Source organism: Lithobates pipiens, unplaced genomic scaffold (assembly GCF_037356315.1).
Source record: "Lithobates pipiens isolate NorthernLeopardFrog02 unplaced genomic scaffold, aLitPip1_a1.2 Scaffold_61, whole genome shotgun sequence".
Classification (NCBI taxonomy): Eukaryota; Metazoa; Chordata; class Amphibia; order Anura; family Ranidae; genus Lithobates; species Lithobates pipiens.
Window position 1 is genome coordinate 1,120,119 of NW_027507883.1, and position 27,798 is coordinate 1,147,916.

The 27,798-nt window shown below is 47.1% G+C and overlaps 17 pseudogenes; 9 read left to right on the forward strand and 8 right to left on the reverse strand.

The window, feature by feature from the left end:
- Nucleotides 1–12,833: 12,833 nt before the first annotated feature.
- Nucleotides 12,834–12,952, reverse strand: LOC143958302 (5S ribosomal RNA; annotated as a pseudogene).
- A 655-nt stretch (nt 12,953–13,607) lies between these two features.
- On the reverse strand, nt 13,608–13,726 carry LOC143958440 (5S ribosomal RNA; annotated as a pseudogene).
- Nucleotides 13,727–13,833: 107 nt separating this feature from the next.
- LOC143958533 (5S ribosomal RNA) lies at nt 13,834–13,952 on the reverse strand (annotated as a pseudogene).
- Nucleotides 13,953–14,607: 655 nt separating this feature from the next.
- LOC143958441 (5S ribosomal RNA) lies at nt 14,608–14,726 on the reverse strand (annotated as a pseudogene).
- A 107-nt stretch (nt 14,727–14,833) lies between these two features.
- LOC143958534 (5S ribosomal RNA) lies at nt 14,834–14,952 on the reverse strand (annotated as a pseudogene).
- A 655-nt stretch (nt 14,953–15,607) lies between these two features.
- LOC143958443 (5S ribosomal RNA) lies at nt 15,608–15,726 on the reverse strand (annotated as a pseudogene).
- A 610-nt stretch (nt 15,727–16,336) lies between these two features.
- Nucleotides 16,337–16,455, forward strand: LOC143958736 (5S ribosomal RNA; annotated as a pseudogene).
- Nucleotides 16,456–18,566: 2,111 nt separating this feature from the next.
- LOC143958409 (5S ribosomal RNA) lies at nt 18,567–18,685 on the forward strand (annotated as a pseudogene).
- A 110-nt stretch (nt 18,686–18,795) lies between these two features.
- LOC143958686 (5S ribosomal RNA) lies at nt 18,796–18,914 on the forward strand (annotated as a pseudogene).
- A 226-nt stretch (nt 18,915–19,140) lies between these two features.
- On the reverse strand, nt 19,141–19,259 carry LOC143958407 (5S ribosomal RNA; annotated as a pseudogene).
- Nucleotides 19,260–22,841: 3,582 nt separating this feature from the next.
- LOC143958778 (5S ribosomal RNA) lies at nt 22,842–22,960 on the reverse strand (annotated as a pseudogene).
- A 1,099-nt stretch (nt 22,961–24,059) lies between these two features.
- LOC143958689 (5S ribosomal RNA) lies at nt 24,060–24,178 on the forward strand (annotated as a pseudogene).
- Nucleotides 24,179–24,286: 108 nt separating this feature from the next.
- LOC143958351 (5S ribosomal RNA) lies at nt 24,287–24,406 on the forward strand (annotated as a pseudogene).
- Nucleotides 24,407–24,514: 108 nt separating this feature from the next.
- LOC143958658 (5S ribosomal RNA) lies at nt 24,515–24,633 on the forward strand (annotated as a pseudogene).
- Nucleotides 24,634–24,741: 108 nt separating this feature from the next.
- On the forward strand, nt 24,742–24,860 carry LOC143958603 (5S ribosomal RNA; annotated as a pseudogene).
- Nucleotides 24,861–25,186: 326 nt separating this feature from the next.
- LOC143958517 (5S ribosomal RNA) lies at nt 25,187–25,305 on the forward strand (annotated as a pseudogene).
- A 740-nt stretch (nt 25,306–26,045) lies between these two features.
- On the forward strand, nt 26,046–26,164 carry LOC143958518 (5S ribosomal RNA; annotated as a pseudogene).
- The last annotated feature ends 1,634 nt before the right edge of the window (nt 26,165–27,798 follow it).

The following is a 27,798-nucleotide window of genomic DNA, read 5'->3' on the forward strand; positions in this document are numbered from 1 at the left end:
CTTGCATAGGTAAGAACACCTATGCCATCCGATTTTCAGTGTGGGAGGGGGTCCCTTTACTTTTGTTTTTCCCTGTGAATTTAATGTGAGTTCAGACATACAACTGTGTGCCTGTACTGGCATTACATAGAAAGCGCATGTGATTCGACACCTGCAGTGCGGGGCGAATCACATGCTATGTCTGAGATCGCAGCAGTGTGAAACTGGGCTAAAACTTAAAATTTCAGGTACTAAGGCAGAAAATTAAAACGACATCTATTAAAGCGGGAGTCCACCGGGACTCCACGTTTTTTTTTTTTTTAAAAGCCAGCAGCTACAAATACTGCAGCTGCTGACTTTTAAAATAGTGACACTTACCTGTCCAGCGTGCCCGCGATGTCGGCACCCGAAGCCGATCTCTAGGTCGTCTGTCGGGTCCTGTCGCCGCCATCTTGGGTATGGGAATCAGGAAATGGAGCCTTTCGGCTTCATTTCCCGGTTCCCTACTGCGCATGCGCGAATCGCGCTGCGCAATAAGGACGCTCCCCGCTGCCTCTGGGATCTGTGTGTTTCCCAGCAGGCAGCGGGGCACTTGCAGGAAGGGGCGGGCACTTGCGGAAAGAGGCGTAAGTTACGCCCCTTTCCGCAGAGAGCTATCCCGGAAGTGGGTGCAGTTACCTGGATTATCCAGGTAACTGCACCCCCCTCCCCCCTGAAAGGTGCCGATTGTGGCACTGGAGGGGGGGAGGGTTCTGATGAGCGGAAGGTCCACTTTAGGGTGGACCTCCGCTTTAAAATGAGTTCTATGATTTGCATATTTGGGGAGAATTGTTTTTGCGCGTAAAGAGATTAGACTTTTATAACGTGACAATTATGAAGCAATTTGAGACTCAGATGTCTGTTTCAGTAGAACATATACATCAACATTGAAGAGCAATACTGAACAGGTGTGATATTATTTATTTATTTATTTTTTAATGCTAATGAGGCATGATGTCCCAGACTTGTCACAGACAAAGGTGGAGATGAGAAATCAAAAAAAGATAGACTCAGACCTTAAAGTGGTTCTGCACCTAAAATAAAAATATTAAAAGCCAGTAGCTACTAATATTGCAGCTGCTGACTTTTAATAAAATCACACTTACCTGTCCCAGGGTCCAGCGATGTCGGCGCCAGATGACGAGCGATCACTCTTGTCGCTGCTGCCCCCGCCGCCATCCTCTGTCAGGGAATCGGGAAGTGAAGCATTACAGCTTCACTGCCAGGTTCCCTACTGCGCATGCGCGAGTCGCGCTGTGTGTCTCTTAAAGTGGTTGTCCTGCCAAAATTAGACTTTTTAAATAAAAATAACCTATCATACACAAGCCTAATGCATTCTAGTAAAGTTAGTCTGTAAACAAAGGTCCGTTTTGTTAGGTTATTACAGCATTTTGTAACTTTATAAACTTTCAGCAGACCGTGGCCATCTTAGGTTTGGGCATCTGAAGCCATACTGTATTTCTTCCTGGATCTCAGCCTTGCAAATCTCGCACATGCTCAGTGCTACACAAGCAGTGAAATAGGTTTCAGGTCAGGTTTTCATAGCAACGGTGTAGTGTCACAGTTTGCTGCCTATCACAGGATGGTGCGGAAGTGACGTTGGTGCGTACTGCGCATGCGCGATGCGTTCCAAACGCTCGCGCTGTGCGTTCCAACATAGTTTCGGCAATACAGTTCAGCGAAACCATCACATAATGTTACGGAAGTGATGTTACACACAACACAAACACGGGCCACGTTGTTGCGTACTGCGCATGCGCGATGCGTTCCAAACACTTGCGCCGTGCGTTCCAACATAGTTTCGGCAATACAGTTCAGCGAAACCATCACATAATGTTACGGAAGTGAAGTTACACACAACACAAACACTGGGCCGTTCGTTACAACACTAATACTTCCCTTGTTACCTAGTAGGTTTTGCATTGCTGGGACTTGTAGTGCCTATCCTGAGCTACATGCTTCAATGTTCAGTGTCCTCATCCCTATCCCCATGCTTCAATGTTCAGTGTCCTCATCCCTATCCCCGAGCTTCAATGTTCAGTGTCCTCATCCCTATCCCCGAGCTTCAATGTTCAGTGTCCTCATCCTTATCCCCGAGCTTCAATGTTCAGTGTCCTCATCCCTATCCCCCTGCTTCAATGTTCAGTGTCCTCATCCTTATCCCCGAGCTTCAATGTTCAGTGTCCTCATCCCTATCCCCCTGCTTCAATGTTCAGTGTCCTCATCCCTATCCCCGAGCTTCAATGTTCAGTGTCCATCCTTATCCCTGTGCTTCAATGTTCAGTGTCCTCATCCCTATCCGCAAGCTTCAATGTTCAGTGTCCTCATCCTTATCCCCATGCTTCGATGTTCAGTGTCCTCATCGAAGCAGGGGGATAAGGATGAGGACACTGAACATTGAAGCTCGCGGATAGGGATGAGGACACTGAACATTGAAGCAGGGGGATAGGGATGAGGACACTGAACATTGAAGCTCGGGGATAAGGATGAGGACCCTGAACATTGAAGCAGGGGGATAAGGATGAGGACACTGAACATTGAAGCTCGCGGATAGGGATGAGGACACTGAACATTGAAGCAGGGGGATAGGGATGAGGACACTGAACATTGATGTTCAGTGTCCTCATCCTTATCCCCCTGCTTCAATGTTCAGTGTCCTCATCCCTATCCGCGAGCTTCAATGTTCAGTGTCCTCATCCTTATCCCCCTGCTTCGATGAGGACACTGAACATCGAAGCATGGGGATAAGGATGAGGACACTGAACATTGAAGCTTGCGGATAGGGATGAGGACACTGAACATTGAAGCACAGGGATAAGGATGGACACTGAACATTGAAGCTCGGGGATAGGGATGAGGACACTGAACATTGAAGCAGGGGGATAGGGATGAGGACACTGAACATTGAAGCTCGGGGATAAGGATGAGGACACTGAACATTGAAGCAGGGGGATAGGGATGAGGACACTGAACATTGAAGCATGTAGCTCAGGATAGGCACTACAAGTCCCAGCAATGCAAAACCTACTAGGTAACAAGGGAAGTATTAGTGTTGTAACGAACGGCCCAGTGTTTGTGTTGTGTGTAACTTCACTTCCGTAACATTATGTGATGGTTTCGCTGAACTGTATTGCCGAAACTATGTTGGAACGCACGGCGCAAGTGTTTGGAACGCATCGCGCATGCGCAGTACGCAACAACGTGGCCCGTGTTTGTGTTGTGTGTAACATCACTTCCGTAACATTATGTGATGGTTTCGCTGAACTGTATTGCCGAAACTATGTTGGAACGCACGGCGCGAGCGTTTGGAACGCATCGCGCATGCGCAGTACGCAACAACGTCACTTCCGCACCATCCTGTGATAGGCAGCAAACTGTGACACTACACCGGCAGTGTCAGAGGAAGTTACCGCCCCTTAGCTATGCAAACCTCTCCTCCCCTCCTCCCCCCAGGAACCAGGAAATATACTGCATTTATAACAACAAAAAACAAGCAACAAAAGGAAGGAAGCTTATAAATATACAAATTGTAAATGAAGTGCAGATATATCTAGATAACAAGAGATATATAGCTTGTTATATATGTATCTTATGTGTGTGTATGTATATATTTATATAGATATATCTATATCGCTTGTTATATATGTATCTTGTTATAGATATATACATACACACACATAACAAGATACATATATAACAAGAGATATAGATATATCTATATAGATATATACATACACACACATATCTCTTGTTATATATGCATCTTGTGTGTGTGTGTGTGTATATATATATATATATATATATATATATATATGTATCTCGTTATGTGTGTGTGTGTGTGTGTGTGTGTGTGTATCTACACCCGGCGGCTACTTTTTTCTGTACAGCTTTTCATTAAAAAAATAAAAATAATAATCTCAGCAACAAAATTCATTTACTTGTAGGTACTTGTACTTCTGGCTGTTACTGGTGGCAGTTACTGCTGGTCGGCTCTGGTACTTGCGTCCAAATCGCGGGTTCCCATGCATTAGTGTGGCAGAAAACAGAAGCATGCGGCTGCTGTAGAGAGCAGAGAGAATGCTTCCTGTCACAGGCGGTAGTACATTTGGTATCACTCCGCCTGTGAAGGAGCTGGCGCTATACAGGAAGCATCGGCTCTGCTTCCTCTAGCAACAGCTCCGTTCTTTGCGCTGATGCTCAGAGATGGCGGGTCGGGAACCCGCGATCTGGGCATGCTGACCCGCCATCTCAGAGCAAGACATGGCGGGCCACATCAGAGGGCCAGCAGTTGGGCACACCTCGATTAGGTCATTGAGATTATGTGTAAAAAAGTAAAAATTATACATATATATTAACCACTTCAGCCCCAGACCATTTTGCTGGTCAAAGACCAGACGACTTTTTAGGATTCGGCACTGCGTCGCTTTAACTGACAATTGTGCGGTCGTGCGACGTGGCTCCCAAACAAAATTGACATCCTTTTTTTTCCCACAAATCGAGCTTTCTTTTGGTGGTATTTGATCACCCCAGCGGTTTTTATTTTTTGCGCTATAAACAAAAATAGAGCGACAATTTTGAAAAAAGATGCATTTTTTACTTTTTGTTATAATAAATATCCCTCAAAATTAGGGGTGCGCCGAATGGGTTTTTTGGTGCCAAAACCGATAACGAAAATGAACAATACACTAGGCCGAAAACCGAAACCGATACCGAAACAGCACCGATACCGAAACATATTTTTTTAAAAAATATTTTTGTACAGGAGATGGTCAGAGACTGGGGACATGGTACAGGGGATGGTCAGAGACAGAGGGCATGGTACAGGAGATGGTCAGAGACAGAGGGCATGGTACAGGAGATGGTCAGAGACAGAGGGCGTGGTACAGGAGAAACTGCACACATGATAAAAGAGATCTATGCAGCCTCACCAGTGCCCCTCAGATGCAGCCAACCAGTGTCCCCCTATTATTGCAGCCAGAGTGTCCCCTCATTATTGCAGCTAGCCTGTGAAGGGAAGAGAGGAGAGCTACCTCTGCCGCCTGTTTGATCACAGCGCCGGGAACAATAGCTGTGTGTTCCCGGCCACACGCCGTCACATACAGCCCCTCCCCCTTGTCCGGGGACTTTGATAGACAGATCAAATCCTGCGGGTGATCTGTCTATCAAAGTGCCCGGACAAGGGGAAGGGGCTGTATGCGACGGCGTGTGGCCGGGAACATACAGCTATTGAAATGAAAGCTGTGATGTTCCCGTTGCTTTGATCAATGGGGTAGGCAATATTGATGGCAGTAAATATTGTATTGCCTTTAACCCTCTTGACAAATGCCAAGATGGTCACCTCGGCAAACAAGCAGAAAAAAAAACAGGTCGTCGACGCCAACAACATATTAAAAAAAAGCCTACGGCACCTGGTATTCCCAAGTAGTCTCCCATCAAGGTAATAACCAGGCCCGACCCTGGTTAGCATCCGAGATAAGATGAGATAAGACACATTCCGGGTGATGTGGCCGTAGGCGATTTTGCTGGCCACTCTCAACCCTCTTGACAAACACCAAAATGGTCAGCTCGGCAAACAAGCAGAAAAATAAAACAAGTCGTCGACGCCAACATGTTAAAAAAAAGCCTACGGCACCTGGTATTCCCAGGGGGTCTTCCATCCAGGCTCTAACCAGGCCCGACCCTGCTAAGCCTCCGAGATCAGATGAGATTGGTTGCTTTTAGGGAGATGTGGCCGTATTCAATCGCTTTGGGCACTCGCAACCCTCTTGAAAAATGCCAAGATGTTAACAGGGCGGCACAGTGGTGTAGTGGTTAGCACTCTCGCCTAGCAGTAAAAAAGGTCACTGGTTCAAATCCCAACCATGACACTACCTGCCTGGAGTTTGCATGTTCTCCCTGTGCCTGCGTGGGTTTCCTCCAGGTAGTCCGGTTTCCTCCCACACTCCAAAGACATGCAGTTAGGTTAATTGGCTTCTGTCTAAAATTGGCCCTAGTATACAACTGGGGATCTTGGATTGTGGCTCCTTGAGGGTAGGGACCAATGTGAGTGTGCAATGTAAAGGGATAGGGACAATTGTAGACACTCACTCAGGTTGAACTGGATGGACTGATGTCTTTATTCAACCTTACTAACTATGTAACCTTGGTAAACAAGTTTTTGGTTCTAAAGCCTAAAAACCATGGTTTACCTTAATACATTCCCTGCACTAAGGTACACATGTTTTGGTAGCAGTTGCCCCCTCACTCTATAATTACCAGAGTCCCCACTCGACCAGCTCTGTGCCAGTCGGTAGCAGCTCCCCCTTCCCTCTCGCAGGATTTGCTAAAGCAAAAGCCAATGGCTTCTGCCGTCAGTCTAAACCTATGTGGAGCAAGCATGAGGCAGGGCCAAGCCACGCTGTGTCTGTGGTTGTAGGCAGTGCAGCATCAGTTTGCGATTAGGGGTGTGAAGAGAAAAAAGGAGCAGAGAGGAGCACTGACAAAAGAGGAGGGTAAGGGCCACTTTATGCAATTTCATCTCATAGAGCAGGTAAGTATACAATTTAATACACGTTAAGACTTTGCAATAATCAAGAGATTTTTTTCCCTTAGTTTCATACTTACCCAGGTGGATGCAGCATCAAACCAATGCTGCAGCTGTCCCCCGCCATCTCTGCACTGATAACTGAGCCACTGGCTAGGCTCTCACAGATCTGAGAGGAGAGCTGCTGACAGTCATTCAGCATTTCTTCTCTGCTCCTCCAATAATCACCGTTTTCTCCCATTGGGACAGCTTCCCCTGCTGGGAGAAGACTATGGCCATGGAAGGAGGGATTCCTGAATCAACACTGTCTGTGCTGCTGATGGTAGAATCAAGCATCTTTCCTGCAACCCATGGTTGCAGGAAATAAATTCACTTGGTGTATGGCTGGCCTAAGTCCCAGCAAGAGAAATTGAGTTCTAGTTGCGCCCATTTATTTTCCTTCTTTGTTTTTTTTTTTAAAGAACAATGAGAATCAAGGCTTTAAACATTTAAAAAGCCAAACCCACAAGTCTGTCTCATCCATGTTGTTGCTTGGGTCATATTATGGCTTGTGAAAAAGGTTGCTCCTGAAACAAAAATAAGCACCTTTGCCTGATGATCAGTAATGCCGCATACACACGATCAAACAATCGGGTGGAAAAGCCCGGCAAACTCAAGTCCGCCGGACAATTCCGCCGTGTGTAGCCTCCGGCATACTTTTTTCACCCGAAAGTACGGCGGACTTAGAAAGTAGTTTTGCACTCCAATCTTCCTGCCGGACTTGAATTTCGGCGGACAATCCGGCCGTGTGTATGCCACTCTTGAAATGAACAGACTTTTCCCACCCGGAGAAAAGTCCGCTCATTTCGAGCGGGTCTCCAGGTAGGCAGGGCCCCCGAAGGAGACGTTGCTGGCCCCGTCACCTGGTATGGACTTAAAGGGGAACCCCAACGCCGAAAAAAATCGGCGTGGGGGTCCCCCCAGGTCTACATCAGACCCTTGTCCGAGCACGCTACCCGGCTGGCCAGGAAAGGGGGGGACGCGCGAGCGCCCTCCCTCCGAGCCGCTCCAGGCCGCGTGCCCTCAACATGGGGGGTGCCTTGGGGAAGGGGGGGCCGCGGGGCCCCCCCTCCCCAAAGCACCTTGTCCCCATGTTGATGAGGACAAGGGCCTCTTCCCGACAACCCTGGCCGTTGGTTGTCGGGGTCTGCGGGCGGGGGGCTTATCGGAATCCGGGAGCCCCCTTTAATAAGGGGGCCCCTGGATACCGGCCCCCTAGCCTATGTGAATGAGTATGGGGTACAATGTACCCCTACCCATTCACCTGTAAAATAAAGTACAAAAAAAACACAACACACAAGATAAAATAGTTTATTGCACATCTCTGGGGGGTCTTCCGTCTTCGGGGGTCTTCTCGCCGGACTCCTCCGCTATCTTCTTGTAGCTCTTTTACTAGTGGAGGAGCCCGGCTTTCTTCCTCGCTGCCGCCCTCTTCTTCCGACTTCGGGGGTCTTGTCCCCCTCTTCGGTTCTTCTGCCGGGCCACCGCGCCTTCTTCTAGCTCTTTTACAGGCGGTGGCCCGGTCTTTGGGGTGGGGGGGCCGCACGGCCCCCCCTTCCCCAAGGCACCCCCCATGTTGAGGGCACGCGGCTCGGAGGGGGGGGGGGGCGCTCGCGCGTCCCCCCTTTCCTGGCCGGCCGGGTAGCGTGCTCGGACAAGGGTCTGATGTGGACCTGGGGGGACCCCCACGATGATTTTTTCCGGTGTTGAGGTTCCCCTTTAAGTCCACACTAGGTGGTGGGGCCAGCGACGTCTCCTTCGCACAGGCCCCGCTTACCTGGAGACCCGCTCGAAATGAGCTGACTTTCCTCCGCGTGTGTCGGCAAGTCCGTTCATTTCAAAAGTAGGGCGGATAGTACGGCGGACTTAGTACGCCGTATTAGTCCGCTAAAAAAGTGCCGTGTGTGGGCAAGTAGCCCGTTTGGAAAGTCCGACGGACAGTTTGGCGGGAAGTCCGCCAGACTTAGTCCGTCGGATAGACGGCTATATGTGTACGCGGCATAAGCTCAAGTCACATCAATGGCTGTATAGAACTTACGCAGATATCCACTGTTAATTGTTAACTTGTTAAGGTTCCTTTTCTTGTGACACCGATACACAGCTCCCAGTGATGCAGTAAGGGGAATACAATGAGAGCTTTTTATAAATGCAGGGTAATTCACAAAGCAAAAAGACAAATGAGGGAGACAGAAAGAGAGGAAGAGTAAAAATGATGAGTAGGCAGGGTAAGATGTAAAGAAAAGACTTGGTAGGACAGAAATGAGCAAGGTTGATGGAGGAGAAAAAAAAATGGAATGTTTGGAGGATAGATGAAGAGCAGTTTAGGAGCAGGGGAAAAATGACTTACCCTAGAGGTCATCCGGCTACCGGTACCATAGAGGCAGGCGTCAGCTGGGTTCTTATGTATTAAACCAAGCAACATCTGCCCCTTCCCCCCAGAAGGAGCGATTCGTGACCCCATAGTCGTATTTCAGCTCCGTGCCAACTGGAAGATCTTCTATGGCCACAAACAGAAGAACGGGGGTGGTGCCATCGCTCCGGTAATTCAGCCTTGGCTTCAGGTTCGGGTGCTTTTTGGAATGATTGATCTTCCTCCCAAAAGTTGTTGGTAGGGAGGGATGACAGGGGCACGGGACATTCTTGCCATCAATGCACAGCTTCCGATTGTTCCTCTTGTCCTCAAAAAAGAAGAGGTAGCCCATCTCACCTGCCAAATAAATGAAATAATAAGTGCCATGCTGCTAATAAAAAGACAAAAATAAATAAAGGTATGTCTCAATCAGCAAAATAAGTAACTAGAAATGGACACATGTATATCAAAATATCTTTATACCCATAAAACATGCTGTTGAATAAATGAAATAACTTGAACCCCCTTAAGTGGTACACTGACTGGGTTTATTTGACCCCCTGAAAGTGATTGCAATAGAGCACTTTTTTAGAAAAGACAAAAACACAACAGATTATACTTATCTGCTCTGTGTAAAGTTTTTGCACAGAGCAGACCCAATCCTCCTTTTGTGGCCGCTTGCTATGGAGGCACATCCTCCAAACCCCTGCTCTATTACTGGCTGTGATTGACAGCAGGGGGAGAAGTGTAGTGTGCAGAATCAATGGTATCAGATTAACACATGTGATCGCTTGATAGTCATGTTTTGCCAACCTCACCATCTTACCTTCTGCCATGGCACTCATAAGCTCCTCTCCTCTTTCACACGGAATTAATGGTCCATGGTAGTCACAGACCACCTCACCTTTCTTGAATGGCAAGGTCGTAAAGACCGTCTCCCCAGTGTTTCCAACACGGTCTTTTATAATGGCAAGCCCCTTCCAGTCTTGTAAGGCGATGTGACTTTCTAGGTCCATTTCTTCTTTAGCCTTCCCCCTGTCCATGTTGGGTTTCCAGCTTTCAAGGATGTCTTCCATCTTTGGTTGGTTTGTTGTCCATCCCTGTCCTGATAGGAGGATACAACATTGTAACAAGTTAGGGTTCACTGTCTGGTCACAAGCAAAGGCCAGTGCTCCAATTTTAAAAAAATGCTGCCAATCTCTTGTCTGAAAAACTGGCATCCTGGGAGACAGAAGAAAGCTTTTGCAAGCAAAACCTATACATAAAAAAAAAGGTAAGGGTTTTTCCTTGGATAGTTTTTTCTTCATACGCTATAAGGCTTGATTCACACCCATGCATTTTTTGTGCTTTTTGCATTCTGCAGATTATCATTACAGTCCACTTAACATGTTTTCATATGGAACACGTTCTGTAGTACAAATCTCCAAAATGCACAGGCGTGAATCCAGCCTAAGTGCCCATGCACACTGCAGCTTCTAAATCTGTCCAAGGTCTGATTCACACTTGTGCAGGTTGCAGTTTGCATATTGCAGGCGTATTTAGCATTTTTCAATGCACATCTTTAGATCATTTAACCACTTTCAGACCGGACCAATTTGCTGGTCAAAGACCAGACCACTTTTTGCGATTCGGCACTGCGTCGCTTTAACTGACAATTGCGCGGTCGTGCGACGTGGCTCCCAAACAAAATTGACGTTTTTTTTCCCCCCACAAATAGAGCTTTCTTTTGGTGGTATTTGATCACCCCTGTGGTTTTTATTTTTTGCGCTATAAACAAAAATAGAGCGACAATTTTGAAAAAAACGCATTATTTTTTACTTTTTGTTATAATAAATATCCCCCAAAAATATATAAAAAAACATTTTTTTCCCTCAGTTTAGGGGCCGATACATATTCTTCTACATATTTTTGGTCAAAAAAATCACAATAAGCGATTATTGATTGGTTTGCGCAAAAGTTATATCGTTTACAAAATAGGGATAGTTTTATAGCATTTTTATTAATAATTTTTTATTATTTTTTTTTTACTAGTAATGGCGGCGATCAGTGATTTTTATTGTGACTGGGACATTGTGGGGGACCCATCGGACATTTTTGACACATTTTTGGGACCATTGTCATTTACACAGTAATCACTGCTATATAAATGCAGTGATTCCTGTGTAAATGACACTGGCAGTGAAGGGGTTAACCAGTGGGTGGCAGTGTAGGGGTTATGTGTTCCTAGGGGTGTGTTACTAACTGTGGGGGGGTTGGGCTTTCATTTAGTGAACACTGATCTCTGCTCCAATCACATGGAGCAGAGATCAGCGTCACTAGTTGCTAGGCAGAATGGAGAAATGCTGTTTACTCGGCATTTCCTCCATTCGACCGATCCGTGAGACGATCGCGGGGATGCCCGCGGCGATCGAGTCCGCGGGTCCCGCAACCGGACTCACGGGGGTCCCGACCAGCGCGGGAGCGCGCCGCCGGCGGCACGCTCCCGATGGCAGGGCGGCATTGAATATTGGACATACCTGTACGCCAATATGCCTGCCCGTGCCATTCTGTCGACGTACATAGTCGTGCGCTGGTCGGGAAGTGGTTAAACCATCTAATGTAACCAAAAAACAGAAAATCCCTGGCCCTTTCCAAAAAATGCACAGATGTGAACTACATCCATAGGAAACCATGTTAAATGGACTGTAGGGTATTTATGCAAAACTGAAAATGCACAAAAAAAAAAGCATAGGTGTGCTTTTTTATGCATTTTACACCAGATTATTGACTATTAGGCCTCATTTACACTGGCACTGTCAAGGCTGCATCTATAGTCATTTAGAGGAAATTTCTAAATAAAATATAATGGATTTTATGGCTGGATTCACACTAACGCGTTTTTTGATGCATTTTGCAGAAATGCAGGGACATTTTTTTTTAACATGGGTTCCTATGGAACATGTTCACATCAATGCATTTTTGTGCATCGGCATTTTTGGAAAGGGCGGGGCATTTTTTTCATGCAAAAATGCAGCGTTTTTTCATGTAATAGAAGTCAATGGAGCTGCATCAAAAAACGCAAGCACTGCATTTTTACTGCGATTTGCAGTTTTTTTAATCCAATTTATTTGGACACCATGAACCATCTTGACAAACGCCAAGATAGTCACCTTGTGAAACCAGGGAAAAAAACAAGTAAATGCAAAAAAAAGAAAAGAAGCACAGGGGCCTGGTATTCCCAGGCAGTCTGCCATCCAGGTATTAACCAGGCTCAGCCCCTGCTTAGCCCCCGAGGTGAGACAAGATGGGGCTCTTTCAAGGTGATGTGGCCATAGCCAATCTTTTTGGACATCCTCAACCCCCTTGACAAACACCAAGATTCACCTTGGGAAACAAGGGAAAAAATAAGTCAACGCCCCAAAAAAAATAAAATAAAAAAAAAGGAAACCAACAGCACCTTGTATTGCCAGGCGGTCTCCCATCCAGGTACTTACCAGACCCGACCCTACTCATAGGCAATCTCTTTGGGCACCCTCATCTCTCTTGATAAACGCAAAGATGGTCACTAGGCCCGACCCTGCTTAGCCTCCGAGATCAGATGAGATTGGGCGCTTTCATGGTGATATGGCCCGTAAGCAATCTCTTGGGCATCCTCAACCCTCTTTGACAAACGCCAAGATGGTCACCTTGAGAAACAAGGGAAAAAAACAAGCCAACGCCAAAAAAAAGAAGCCTATGGAACATGGTATTCCCAGGTGGTCTGCCATCCAGGTGCTAACAAGGCCTGAACCTGCTTAGCCTCTGAGATCAGACGCTTTCAGGGTGATGAATCCATAGACAATCTCTTTGCAACCCTCTTCACAAACGCCAAGATTGTCACCATGGAAAACAAAAAAAACAAGTCAATGGCAATAAAAAAAAAAGTGCCTAGAGCACCTGGTATTCCCAGGCGGTCTCCCATCCAAGTACTAACCAGGCCCGCCACTACTTAGTCTCAGAGATCAGATGAGATGGTGCGCTTTCAGGGTGATGTGGCCGTAGGCAATCTCTTTGTGCACCTTCAATCCTTTTGACAAATGCCAAGATGGTATCCATGGGTAAAAAGAGAAAAAAAAGAAAAGAAACCTACAGCACCTAGTATTCCCAGGCGGTCTCCCATCTACGTACTAACCAGGCCCACCCCTACTTCTCCCGAAAGTTTTCGGTTGTTGGGGTGTCATTGGGACAACATGTTTTATGTTGACCGTTGCCTCCCCATGGGGTGCTCCATTTCATGCGTGGTGTTTGAAACATTTAGCTCATTTGTGGAATGGGTGGTCCGGGATGTCGCAGGGCTGAACTCTGTTATCCATTATTTGGATGACTTTCTCTGCTTGGGTCCGCCGGATTCCAGAGTGTGCGGGGTGTTGCTGGCGACGCTGGAACACGTTGTGGAACGGTTCGGCATCCCGTTGGCACCCGACAAGACGGAAGGGCCCAGGAAGGTCATCACCTTTATGGGTATTGTGTTGGATTCTGAAGCGATGGAATGCAGGTTGCCGGAGGACAAGCTTGTGGATCTGAAAACCGTCAGGGTGATGTGGCCGTAGGAAATTTTGTTGGCCACTCTCACCCCTCTTGACAAACCCCAAGCTGGTCACCTCGGCAAACAAGCAAAAAAATAAAACAGGTCGTCGACGCCAACAACGTATTATAAAAAGCCTACGGCACCTTGTACTCCCAAGCAGTCTCCCACCCAGGTACTAACCAGACCCAACCCTGCTTAGCATCCGAGATCATACAAGATCGTGTGCATTCAGGGTGATGTGGCCATAGGCAATCTTGCTGGCCAATCTCAACCCTCTTGACAAATGCCAAGATGGTCACCTCGGCAAACAAGCAGTAAAATGAAACAGGTCGTCGACGCCAACAACATATTAAAAAAAGCCTACGGCACCTGGTATTCCCAGGAGGTCTCCCATCCAAGTACTAACCAGGCCCGCCACTACTTAGTCTCAGAGATCAGATGAGATGGTGCGCTTTCAGGGTGATGTGGCCGTAGGCAATCTCTTTGTGCACCTTCAATCCTTTTGACAAATGCCAAGATGGTATCCATGGGTAAAAAGAGAAAAAAAAGAAAAGAAACCTACAGCACCTAGTATTCCCAGGCGGTCTCCCATCTACGTACTAACCAGGCCCACCCCTACTTCTCCCGAAAGTTTTCGGTTGTTGGGGTGTCATTGGGACAACATGTTTTATGTTGACCGTTGCCTCCCCATGGGGTGCTCCATTTCATGCGTGGTGTTTGAAACATTTAGCTCATTTGTGGAATGGGTGGTCCGGGATGTCGCAGGGCTGAACTCTGTTATCCATTATTTGGATGACTTTCTCTGCGTGGGTCCGCCGGATTCCAGAGTGTGCGGGGTGTTGCTGGCGACGCTGGAACACGTTGTGGAACGGTTCGGCATCCCGTTGGCACCCGACAAGACGGAAGGGCCCAGGAAGGTCATCACCTTTATGGGTATTGTGTTGGATTCTGAAGCGATGGAATGCAGGTTGCCGGAGGACAAGCTTGTGGATCTGAAAACCGTCAGGGTGATGTGGCCGTAGGAAATTTTGTTGGCCACTCTCACCCCTCTTGACAAACCCCAAGCTGGTCACCTCGGCAAACAAGCAAAAAAATAAAACAGGTCGTCGACGCCAACAACATATTATAAAAAGCCTACGGCACCTTGTACTCCCAAGCAGTCTCCCACCCAGGTACTAACCAGACCCAACCCTGCTTAGCATCCGAGATCATACAAGATCGTGTGCATTCAGGGTGATGTGGCCATAGGCAATCTTGCTGGCCAATCTCAACCCTCTTGACAAATGCCAAGATGGTCACCTCGGCAAACAAGCAGTAAAATGAAACAGGTCGTCGACGCCAACAACATATTAAAAAAAGCCTACGGCACCTGGTATTCCCAGGAGGTCTCCCATCCAAGTACTAACCAGGCCCGCCACTACTTAGTCTCAGAGATCAGATGAGATGGTGCGCTTTCAGGGTGATGTGGCCGTAGGCAATCTCTTTGTGCACCTTCAATCCTTTTGACAAATGCCAAGATGGTATCCATGGGTAAAAAGAGAAAAAAAAGAAAAGAAACCTACAGCACCTAGTATTCCCAGGCGGTCTCCCATCTACGTACTAACCAGGCCCACCCCTACTTCTCCCGAAAGTTTTCGGTTGTTGGGGTGTCATTGGGACAACATGTTTTATGTTGACCGTTGCCTCCCCATGGGGTGCTCCATTTCATGCGTGGTGTTTGAAACATTTAGCTCATTTGTGGAATGGGTGGTCCGGGATGTCGCAGGGCTGAACTCTGTTATCCATTATTTGGATGACTTTCTCTGCGTGGGTCCGCCGGATTCCAGAGTGTGCGGGGTGTTGCTGGCGACGCTGGAACACGTTGTGGAACGGTTCGGCATCCCGTTGGCACCCGACAAGACGGAAGGGCCCAGGAAGGTCATCACCTTTATGGGTATTGTGTTGGATTCTGAAGCGATGGAATGCAGGTTGCCGGAGGACAAGCTTGTGGATCTGAAAACCGTCAGGGTGATGTGGCCGTAGGAAATTTTGTTGGCCACTCTCACCCCTCTTGACAAACCCCAAGCTGGTCACCTCGGCAAACAAGCAAAAAAATAAAACAGGTCGTCGACGCCAACAACATATTATAAAAAGCCTACGGCACCTTGTACTCCCAAGCAGTCTCCCACCCAGGTACTAACCAGACCCAACCCTGCTTAGCATCCGAGATCATACAAGATCGTGTGCATTCAGGGTGATGTGGCCATAGGCAATCTTGCTGGCCAATCTCAACCCTCTTGACAAATGCCAAGATGGTCACCTCGGCAAACAAGCAGTAAAATGAAACAGGTCGTCGACGCCAACAACATATTAAAAAAAGCCTACGGCACCTGGTATTCCCAGGAGGTCTCCCATCCAGCTACTAACATGGCCTGACCCTGCTTAGAATCCGAGATCAGATGATATCTAGCGGATTCAGGGTGATGTGGCCTTAGGCGATCTTGCTTGCCACTCTCAACCCTCTTGACAAACGCCAAGATGGTCACCTCGGCAAACAAGCAGAAAAATAAAACAGGTCTTTGATGCCGACTACACATTAAAAAAAGCGTGCGGCACCTGGTATTCCTGGTGCCACCTGGTGATGTGGCACCGGCTCTAGTAGAGCAGCCATTTACTATTTACATTGCCTATGAAATCTGCTCTGTCTCAGAGGCTAAGCAGGGTCAGGCCTGGATGGTACTTGGATGGGAGACTGCCTGGGAATACCAGGTGGCATAGGCTTCTTTTTTTCTTTTTCTTTTGGCGTTGAATTTGTTTCCCTTGTTTACCAAGGTGACCATCTTGGCGTTTTTCAAGAGTGTTCAGGGTGCCCAAAGCGATTGCCTAAGGCCACATCTCCCTGAAAGCAACCGATCTCATCTGATCTCGGAGGCTTTGCAGGGTCGGGCCTGGTTAGAACCTGGGTGGGAGACCCCCTGGGAATACCTAGTGCCGTAGGTTTCTTTTTTATAAATTTTTTGCCGTTGACTTGTTTTTTGTCTTTTGTTTCCCAAGGTGACCATCTTGGTGTTTGTCAAGAGGGTTGAGGGTGCCAAAAGAGATTTCCTATGGCCACATCACCCTGAAAGTGCTCGATCTTGTCTGATCTCGGAGGCTGAGGAGCGTCTGACCTGGTTAGTAACAAATGGGAGACCTCCTGGGCAGTGGCGGTTGGTGAAGTTTTAGGATGGGGGGGCGCAAGACCACACACCCTCAGATTTGCCCCCCCCCCCCACTTATCACAAGCCACACCCCTTAGTGAATCAACATCATATAACAGGCTGCACATTATACACTGGGCTCTACTAAAGCAGATGAATCATGCCTATCTTGTGTATAACCACATCAGGCACCTTTTCTACAACCTGTAAATCGCACATATTTGCATTCTGCAACCTGTAAATCACACATATCTGCCTTCTGCAACCTGTAAATCACACATATTTGCATTCTGTAAATCGCACATAACTGCATTCTGCAAACTGTAAATTGCACATATCTGCATTCTGCAACCTGTAAATTGCCCATATCTGCATTCTGCAACATGTAAATCACACATATCTGCATTCTGTAAATCGCATTCTGTAAATTGCACATATCTGCATTCTGTAAATCACACATCTGCATTCTGTAAATTGCACATATCTACAACCTGTAACTTGCACATATCTACAACATACAAATCGCACATATCTACAACCTGTAAATTGCACATATCTACAACCTGTAAATAGCACATATCTGCATTCTGTAAATCACATTCTGTAAATCGCACATATCTGCATTCTGTAAATCGTACATATCTGCAGCCTGTAAATAGCACATATCTACAACCTGTAAATCACACATATCTACCCTCTGCAACCTGTAAATCACACATATCTGCATTCTAAAAATCGCACATAACTGCGTTCTGCAACCTGTAAATTTCACATATCTGCATTCTGCAACTTATAAATTGCCCATATCTGCATTCTGCAACATGTAAATCGCAGATATCTGCATTCTGTAAATCACATTCTGTAAATCGCACATATCTGCATTCTGTAAATCACACATCTGCATTCTGTAAATCGCACATATCTGCATGCTGTAAATCGCACATCTGCATTCTGTAAATCACATTCTGTAAATCGCACATATCTGCATTCTGTAAATCACACATATCTGCAACCTGTAAATAGCACATATCTACAACCTGTAAATCTTGTTTGGGGGGAGTATGCTGCCGACCACCGATAATAACCCTTTTTTTTTAAATCTTGTTTGGGGGATATGCTGCCAAACATCGATAATAAGTTATTATTGGTGGTCGGCAGCAAACCCCCCCAACAAGATTTAAAAAAAAAAGGGTTATTATCGGTGGTCTGCAACATTAACCCCCATACCTGCCCCCCCAAACAAGAGTTTTTTTAAAAAAAGGGTTATTATTAATAACCCTTTTTTTAAAGCTTTTTGGGGGGGATGTATGCTGCCGGCCACCGATAATAACACTTTTTCTTTAATTTTTTTTAGCAGGGTGGGTGAAGGGGGTTGGGGTATGCTGCCGAGTGCGACCACCATAGTAACCCTGTGGATTTGGAGGGGCTGAATAAATAATAACGAATTTGTAAGCTGCCATGCGGCAGCCCCTTACCTGATCCTCTCAGGCGGGCAGAACAGAGAAGTGCTGTGCCAACGTCACTTCCTTGAGTGACGTCAGAAGCACTGCCCACCGCTCACTCAAAGTGCAAGTCTTTTTTTTTTTTGGGTGTTGACTTGTTATTTTCCCTTGTTTACCAAGGTTAACATCTTGGCGTTTTTCAAGAGGATTGTGAGTGCCCAATGCGATTGAATACGGCCACATCTCCCTGAAAGCATCTCCCTGAAAGCAACCAATCTCATCTGATCTCGGAGGCTTAGCAGGGTCGGGCCTGGTTAGAGCCTGGATGGGAGACCCCCTGGGAATACCAGGTGCCGTAGGCTTTTTTTTATATTTTGTTGGCGTCGACTACTTGTTTTATTTTTCTACTTGTTTGCCAAGCTGACCATCTTGGTGTTTGTCAAAAGGGTTGAGAGTGGCCACCAAAATCGCCTACGGCCACATCACCCGGAATGTGCCTGATCTCGTCTGATCTTGGATGCTAAGCAGGGTCGGGCCTGGTTAGTACCTTGATGGGAGACTACTTGGGAATACTAGGTGCCATAGGCTTTTTTTTTTAATATGTTGTTGGCGTCGACGACCTGTTTTATTTTTCTGCTTGTTTGCCGAGGTGACCATCTTGGCATTTGTCAAGAGGGTTGAGAGTGACCAGCAAGATCGCCTACAGCCACGACACCCTGAATGTGCCCGATCTTGTCTGATACCGGATGCTAAGCAGGGTCGGAACTGGTTAGTACATGGATGGGAGACCACCTGTGAATACCAGGTGCTGTAGGCTTTTTTTTAATATGTTGTTGGTGTCTACGACCTGTTTTAATTTTCTGCTTGTTTGCTGAGGTGACCATCTTGGTTTTTGTCAAGAGGGTTGAGCGTGAGCAGTGATGTGGTGATGTGGCAATCTTGCTGACCACTCTCAACCCTCTTGACAAACGCTAAGATGGTCACCTCGGCAAACAAGCAGAAAAATAAAACAGGTCGTCGACGCCAACAACATATTAAAAAAAAGCTTACGGCACATGGTATTCCCAGGCGGTCTCCCATCCAGGTACTAAGCAGGCCCAACGCTGCTTAGCATCCGAGATCAGCCGAGATCAGGCGCATTCAGGGTGATGTGGCCGTAGGCAAACATTGTGGCCACTCTAAATCCTCTTCACAAATGCCAAGATGGTCACCTCGGTAAACAAGCAAAAAAATAAAACAGGTCGTTGACGCCAACAACATATTAAAAAAATAAGCCTACAGCACCTCGTGTTCACAAGCGGTCTCCCATCAGGCCCGACCCTGCTTAGCATCTGAGATCAGACGAGATGAAGCATATTTCGGGTGTTGGGGCTGTAGGCGATATTGCTGGCCCCTCTCAACCCTCTTGACAAACGCCTAGATGGTCACCTTGGCAAGCTTGAGAGGGAATGGGATGTTTATCCCAGAGCGTGTGGAAACCGATGACCTTTTCCTTAAATAGTTTGTGTGTCTGCATGTTAGAGTGAATGATGTGGAGGGATGTTGGTTTGTGCGTACCGAGAAAGGGCCAATGTCACCTTTAGTCAGTCGGTTGAAACATGTGAATCAAAAAACAATTAACAGATGCATCATAGTAACTTTTAGAACCATAACTATAACCATAAAATAAAAAAGAAAAGAAAAGAAAAAACAGCCGTCCAGAATTCAGTTGGGCGGTATTATCTCGTAGATGAATCTCCCCCAACACTTCTCATCGCATCGCCCAAAGCACATTGCACCCCCCCGACACATCAAATCGCATCAGAACATCGAATCGCGTCGCCCCCAACAGATCGCATCAAATCGCATCACCCAAGCACATCGCGGAACGCCGTTATGTTATGTTATGACGCCGGTTTGTTTACAAGTGATCGCTCTGTCATTTGACGGAGCGATCACGTGGTAAACGGCCGCGATGAGCGGCCGTTTACCGTGATCCGTGATGCGCCGGGTCCTATGGACCCGGCAGTCAAGGATGCTCTCGAGTGCGCGCCCCAGGGGGCGCGTGAGAGCGGAATTCTGGGAGGACGTCATATGACGGCCTCCCAGAGTTAAACAACCGCCCTGTAGCCGTCATTCGACTATGGGCCGGTTGTTAAGTGGTTAAAGACTCATTAGCAGAGCTAATTCATACAACTCCCTCCACGCTTAGGGGTCAAACGTCAGAAATGACTAACCAGGGTCAATCATCCGCGGACCCAGCAGGCACCTCTTCAACCCTGCCTCCCTTATCTGCTGGGGACAGTCCCGAGTCGGAGGATTCCTCAGATGAATCAGAACCCTCGGGGTTTAATTTTTCATTAGTACAACCTTTTGCCTTGGCGGTTAAACAAGCTATCTGCTGGGAAGAGGTGGAAGAGCCTCCTAAAAAGACAAAAACCTTTTTTCCATTTCTGAAAAGGAAATTCATTTTTTTCCCTTTCTAGAAGAATTAAAGGATTTAATAGAAGGGGAATGGAAGAGGACGGATAAACGCTTCTCCCTAAATAGACTCCAGAAGTTGTACCCGCTGGCCAAGTCAGATACAGCCTTCCTGGATACACCTCCAGTAGTTGATGCAGCAGTGGTGCGTTTAACCAAGAACATCACCCTACCTATGGAGGATTCAGCCTCCTTTTAAAGATCCTCTGGACAGGCGTATAGATGGATTTGAAAAAAGCCTATCAGTTGGCTGGAGGAGCATGTAGACTGGCTGTGGCTTTAGCCTTGGTGTCTAATGCCATTAAAGTTTGGACAGAAAACATTGAAGTAGTCATCCGAGAAGATGTACCAAAGGACGACATTATAAAAGCCATGGGCAGCCGACGCAGCATCAAAACAAAACTGGTGCAAAATCCCTTTTGCTTCAACCTGGCTGCAGTGGCCTTTTGTCAAAAGGACTTTGTCCCCTCCTGCGTATTGGAGAGGCTTCTCTATTTGCCTTTAGAAACGTGGCCTGAGTACTCCTCCAATTCTTTTTGGGGTCTCTGCCTTGTCTAAAGTTGGAGAAATTCCTATTCCTGGAAGCTTGGAATTTTGTTGATACCACGCAGGGTGATGTGGCCATAGGAAATCTCTTTCGGCACCCTCAACCCTCTTGACAAACACCAAGATGGTCACCTTGGGAAACAAAAGACAAAAAACAAGTCAATGCCAAAAAATGAATAAAAAAGAAACCTACGACACTAGGTATTCCCAGGGGGTCTCCCACCCAGATTCTAACCAGGCCCGACCCTGCAAAGCCTCCGAGATCAGATGAGATCAGTTGCTTTCAGGGAGATGTGGCCTTAGGCAATCGCTTTGGGCACCCTGAACACTCTTGAAAAACGCCAAGATGGTCACCTTGGTAAACAAGGGAAACAAATTTAACGCCAAAAGAAAAAAAGAAGCCTATGCCACCTGGTATTCCCAGGCAGTCTCCCATCCAAGTACCATCCAGGCCTGACCCTGCTTAGCCTCTGAGATTAGACAAGATTGGTCGCTTTCAGAGTGATGTGGCCATAGGCAATTTATTTGGACACCCTGAACCATCTTGACAAACGCCAAGATAGTCACCTTGTGAAACAAGGGAAAAAAACAAGTAAATGCAAAAAAAGAAAAGAAGCACAGGGGCCTGGTATTCCCAGGCAGTCTGCCATCCAGGTATTAACCAGGCTCAGCCCCTGCTTAGCCCCCGAGGTGAGACAAGATGGGGCTCTTTCAAGGTGATGTGGCCATAGCCAATCTTTTTGGACATCCTCAACCCCCTTGACAAACACCAAGATTCACCTTGGGAAACAAGGGAAAAAATAAGTCAACGCCCCAAAAAAAATAAAATAAAAAAAAAGGAAACCTACAGCACCTTGTATTGCCAGGCGGTCTCCCATCCAGGTACTTACCAGGCCCGACCCTACTCATAGGCAATCTCTTTGGGCACCCTCATCTCTCTTGACAAACGCAAAGATGGTCACTAGGCCCGACCCTGCTTAGCCTCCGAGATCAGATGAGATTGGGCGCTTTCATGGTGATATGGCCCGTAAGCAATCTCTTGGGCATCCTCAACCCTCTTTGACAAACGCCAAGATGGTCACCTTGAGAAACAAGGGAAAAAAACAAGCCAACGCCAAAAAAAGAAGCCTATGGAACATGGTATTCCCAGGTGGTCTGCCATCCAGGTACTAACAAGGCCTGAACCTGCTTAGCCTCTGAGATCAGATGCTTTCAGGGTGATGAATCCATAGACAATCTCTTTGCAACCCTCTTCACAAACGCCAAGATTGTCACCATGGAAAACAAAAAAAACAAGTCAATGGCAAAAAAAAAAAAAGCGCCTAGAGCACCTGGTATTCCCAGGCGGTCTCCCATCCAAGTACTAACCAGGCCCGCCACTACTTAGTCTCAGAGATCAGATGAGATGGTGCGCTTTCAGGGTGATGTGGCCGTAGGCAATCTCTTTGTGCACCTTCAATCCTTTTGACAAATGCCAAGATGGTATCCATGGGTAAAAAGAGAAAAAAAAGAAAAGAAACCTACAGCACCTAGTATTCCCAGGCGGTCTCCCATCTACGTACTAACCAGGCCCACCCCTACTTCTCCTCAGAGATGCGACGAGATGGGGCGCTTTTAGGGTGATGTGGCTGTAGACAATCTCTTTGGGCACCCTCAACCCTCTTGACAAATGCCAAGATTGTCACCTTGGGAAACAAGGGAAAAAAAACAAGTCAACGGCAAAAAAATAAACAAAATAAACCTACGGCACCTGGTATTCCCAGGCGGTCTCCCATCCAGGTATGAACCAGGCCCGACCCTGCATAACCTCCAAGATCAGACGAGATGGGGTGCTTTCAGGGTGACGTGCCTGAAGGCAATTGCTTTTGGCACCCTCAACTCTCTTGACAAACACCAAGATGGTCACCTTGGGAAACAAGGGAAAAAAACAAGTCAACACCAAAAAACAAAACAAAAAACATTTACGGCACCTGATATTCCCAGGCAGTCTCCCATCCAGGTACGAATCAGGCCCGATGCTGCTTAGCCTCTGAGATAAGACAAGATTTGTTGCTTTCAGGGTGATGTGGCCATAGGGAACCTCGTTGCGCACGCTCAACCCTCTTGACAAAATGCCAAGATGGTCACCTTGGGAAACAAGGGAAAAAACAAGTAAACGCAAAAAAAAAGAAAAAAAAAAAGAAGCCTGTGGCACTGGGTATTCCCAGGCAGTCTCCCACACAGGTACTAACCAGGCCCAACCCTGCTTAGCCTTTGAGACCAGGCGCTTTCAGGGTCATGTGCCCATAGGCAATATCTATGGGCAGCCTCAGCCCTCTTGACAAACGCTACGATGGTCACCTTGGGAAACAAGGGAAAAAAAACAAGTTGATGGCAAAAAAAACAAAAAGAAGCCCGTGGCACTGGGTATTCCCAGGAGCAGTGGAGGCCCATCCATAGGGGGCGCCCGGGTGCCACCCCCCCCCCTCCCATTTAGTAAAAAAATTAAATAAAATCCATATTGACCATATTGGCGTTTGTCAAGAGGGTTGAGAGTGCCAAGCAAGATTCTCTACGGCCACATCACCATGAATGTTCCCAATCTCGTCTAATCTCAGATGCTAAGCAGGGTCGTGCCTGGTTAGTACCTGGATGGGAGCCCGCCTGGGAATACGAGGTGCTGTTGGCTTTTTTTTTTTAATATGTTGGCGTCAACGACCTCTTCTATTTTTCTGCTTGTTTGCTGAGGTGTACATCTTGGCGTTTGTCAAGAGGGTTGAGAGTGGAAAGCAAGATTGCCTACGGCAACATCACCCTGAATGCGCCCGATCTCATCTGATCTCAGATGCTAAGTAGTGTCAGGCTTGTTTTTTTTAAAATGTTGTTAACATCAACTCCCTATTTTATTTTTCTGCTTGTTTGCCGAGGTGACCATCTTTTGTGTTTGTCAAGAGGGTTGAGAGTGCCCAGCAAGATCGCCTATGGCCACATCACCCAGAATCCGCTCGATCTCATCTGATCTCGGATGCTAAGCAATGTCGGGCCTGGTTAGTACCTGAATGGGAGAGCGCCTATGAATACCAGGTGCCGTAGGCTATTTTTTAATATGTTGTTGGCGTTGACGACATGTTTTATTTTTCTGCTTGTTTGTCGAGGTGACCATCTTGGCGTTTGACAAGAGGGTTTAAAGTGGCCAGCTAGACAGCCTATGGCTACATCACCCTGAATGCACCCGATTTCGTCTGATCTCGGATGCTAAGCAGGGTTGGGGCCTGGTTAGTACTTGGATGGGAGACTGCCTGGGAATACCAGGTTGCGTGGGCTCTTTTTTAATATGTTGTTGGCATCAACGACCTGTTTTATTTTTCTGCTTGTTTGCTGAGGTAACCATCTTGGTGTTTGTCAAGAGGGTTGAGAGTGGCCAGCAAGATTGCCTAAAGCAACATCACCCAGAATGCGCCCGATCTCGTCTGATCTCGGATGCTAAGCAGCGTCATGCCTGGTTAGTACCTGGATGGGAGACCGCCTGGGAATACCAGGTGCCGTTGGCTTTTTTTTAATATGTTGTTGGCGTCAATGACCTGTTCTATTTTTCTGCTTGTTTGCTGAGGTGAACATCTTGCCGTTTGTCAAGAGGACTGAGAGTGGACAGTAAGATTGCCTATGGCAACATCACCCTGAATGCACCCAATCTCATCTGATCTCGGATGCTAAGCAAGGTCCGGCTTGGTTAGTACCTGGATGGGAGACCACCTGGTAATACCAGATGCCGTAGGCTTTTTTTAAATATGTTGTTAACATCAACGACCTATTTTATTTTTTTGCTTGTTTGCCGAGGTGACCATCTTTGTGTTTGTCAAGAGGGTTGAGAGTGGCTAGCAAGATCCCAATGGCCACATTACCGTGAATGTGCCCAAGCTTGTCTGATCTTGGATGCTAAGCAGGGTCGGGTGGGGTTGTTACCTGGATGGGAGACCGCCTAACAATACAAGGTACCGTAGGCTTTTTTTTAATATGTTGGTGGCGTCGACGACCTGTTTCTTTTTTGATTGTTTGTGACCATCTTGGCATTTGTCAAGAGGGTTGAGAGTTGCCAGCAAGATCCCCTACGGCCACATCACCCTGAATGCGCCCGATACCATCTGATCTTGGATGCAAAGCAGGGTCAGGCCTGGTTAGTACCAGGATGGGAGACTGCCTGGCAATACCAGGTGCCGTAGGCTAATTTTTAATATGTTGTTGGCGTTGACAACCTGTTTTAATTTTCAGCTTGTTTGCTGAGTTGACCATCTTGGCATTTGTCAACAGGGTTTGCAGTGACCAGCAAGATGGCATATGGCTAAATCTCTCTGAATGCGCCCAATCTCGGATGCTAAGCAGGTTCTGGACTGGTTAGTACCTGGATGGGAGACCGCCTGGGAATACTTGGTGCCGTAGGCTTTTTTTTAATATGTTGGCATCGACGACCTGTTTATTTTTCTGCTTGTTTGCCGAGGTGACCATCTTGGTGTTTGTCAAGAGGGTTGAGAGTGGCCGCAAGAACCCCTATGGCCACATCACCCTGAATCTCATCTGATATCGATTGCTAAGCAGGGTTAGTACCTGAATGGGAGACCGTCTGGGAAGACCAGGTGCCGTAGGCTTTTTTTAAATATGTTTTTGGCGACCTGTTTTATTTTTCTGCTTGTTTGCTGAGGTGACCATCTTGGCGTTTGTCAAGAGGGTTGAGAGTGGCTAGCAAGATCCCAATGGCCACATTACCGTGAATGTGCCCAAGCTTGTCTGATCTTGGATGCTAAGCAGGGTCGGGCAGGGTTGTTACCTGGATGGGAGACCGCCTAACAATACAAGGTACCGTAGGCTTTTTTTTAATATGTTGGTGGCGTCGACGACCTGTTTCTTTTTTGATTGTTTGTGACCATCTTGGCATTTGTCAAGAGGGTTGAGAGTTGCCAGCAAGATCCCCTACGGCCACATCACCCTGAATGCGCCCGATACCATCTGATCTTGGATGCAAAGCAGGGTCAGGCCTGGTTAGTACCAGGATGGGAGACTGCCTGGCAATACCAGGTGCCGTAGGCTAATTTTTAATATGTTGTTGGCGTCGACAACCTGTTTTAATTTTCAGCTTGTTTGCTGAGTTGACCATCTTGGCATTTGTCAACAGGGTTTGCAGTGACCAGCAAGATGGCATATGGCTAAATCTCTCTGAATGCGCCCAATCTCGGATGCTAAGCAGGTTCTGGACTGGTTAGTACCTGGATGGGAGACCGCCTGGGAATACTTGGTGCCGTAGGCTTTTTTTTAATATGTTGGCATCGACGACCTGTTTATTTTTCTGCTTGTTTGCCGAGGTGACCATCTTGGTGTTTGTCAAGAGGGTTGAGAGTGGCCGCAAGAACCCCTATGGCCACATCACCCTGAATCTCATCTGATATCGATTGCTAAGCAGGGTTAGTACCTGAATGGGAGACCGTCTGGGAAGACCAGGTGCCGTAGGCTTTTTTTAAATATGTTTTTGGCGACCTGTTTTATTTTTCTGCTTGTTTGCTGAGGTGACCATCTTGGCGTTTGTCAAGAGGGTTTAGAGTGACCAGCAAGATGGCCTACAGCTACATCACCCTGAATGCGTCCGATCTCGTCTGATTGTGGATGCTAAGCAGGGACGTGCCTGGTTAGTACCTGGATCGGAGACTGCTGGAGAATACCAGGTGCCGTGGGCTTTTTTTTATATGTTGTTGGCATCGATGACCTGTTTTATTTTACTGCTTGTTTGCCGAGGTGACCATCTTGGCGTTTGTCAAGAGGGTTGTGAGGGGCCAACAAGATCCTACAGCCCCATCACCTGGAATATGCCTCATCTCGGATGCTAAGCAAGGTTGGGCCTGGTTAATACCTTGATGGGAGAGCGCTTGGGAATACCAGGTGCTGTAGGCTTTTTTTTATTATGTTGTTGGCGTCAATGACTTGTTTTATTTTTCTGCTTGTTTGATGACCATCTTGGCATTTGTCAAGAGGGTTGAGAGTGGCCAGCAAAATAGCCTATGGCCACATCACCCTGAATGCACCCGATTTTGTCTGATCTTGAATGCTAAGCACGGTCAGGCCTAGTTAGTACCTGGATGGGAGACCGCCTGGGAATGAACAAATGAATGAATCAATGAAATACTTGTATAGTGCACAATGCGAACTGAATCACCTCTAGGCGCTGTGGTGAGCATTGATCATCTGCTAAAAGAGGAAGGTCTTGAGGTTTTTCCTAAAAGCCAGGTGATTTTCTTCCAGGCAGATGTTGATTGGTAGAGCATTCCATAGCCGAGGCCCTTGGACAGCGAATCTCCGATCCCCCTTGGATTTAAGACTGCGGTTTGGTGTGTAATGATTTATTTTCTCCATTAGGTATTGCGGAGCTTCTCTATGCACGCATTTGTGGGTGAGGCAAAGGGTCTTGAACGTGATCCGATTTTTTATGGATAGCCAATGTAAGCTCCTCAGCGAAGGAGAGATGGATTCCCAGGTTTTTTTTTCCTGTTATCAGCCTTGCCGCCGTGTTTTGGATCAGTTGTAATCGCGCAAGTTGATATTGTGGTAATCCTATGTAAAGCAAATTTGCGTAGTCCAGTGGTGAATTAATGATTGTTCCAACTACCACTGCTTTGTCATTCTTTGGGATAAAAGGGATGAGTCTGCGAAGCATGCACAGCAGATGGTGAGAT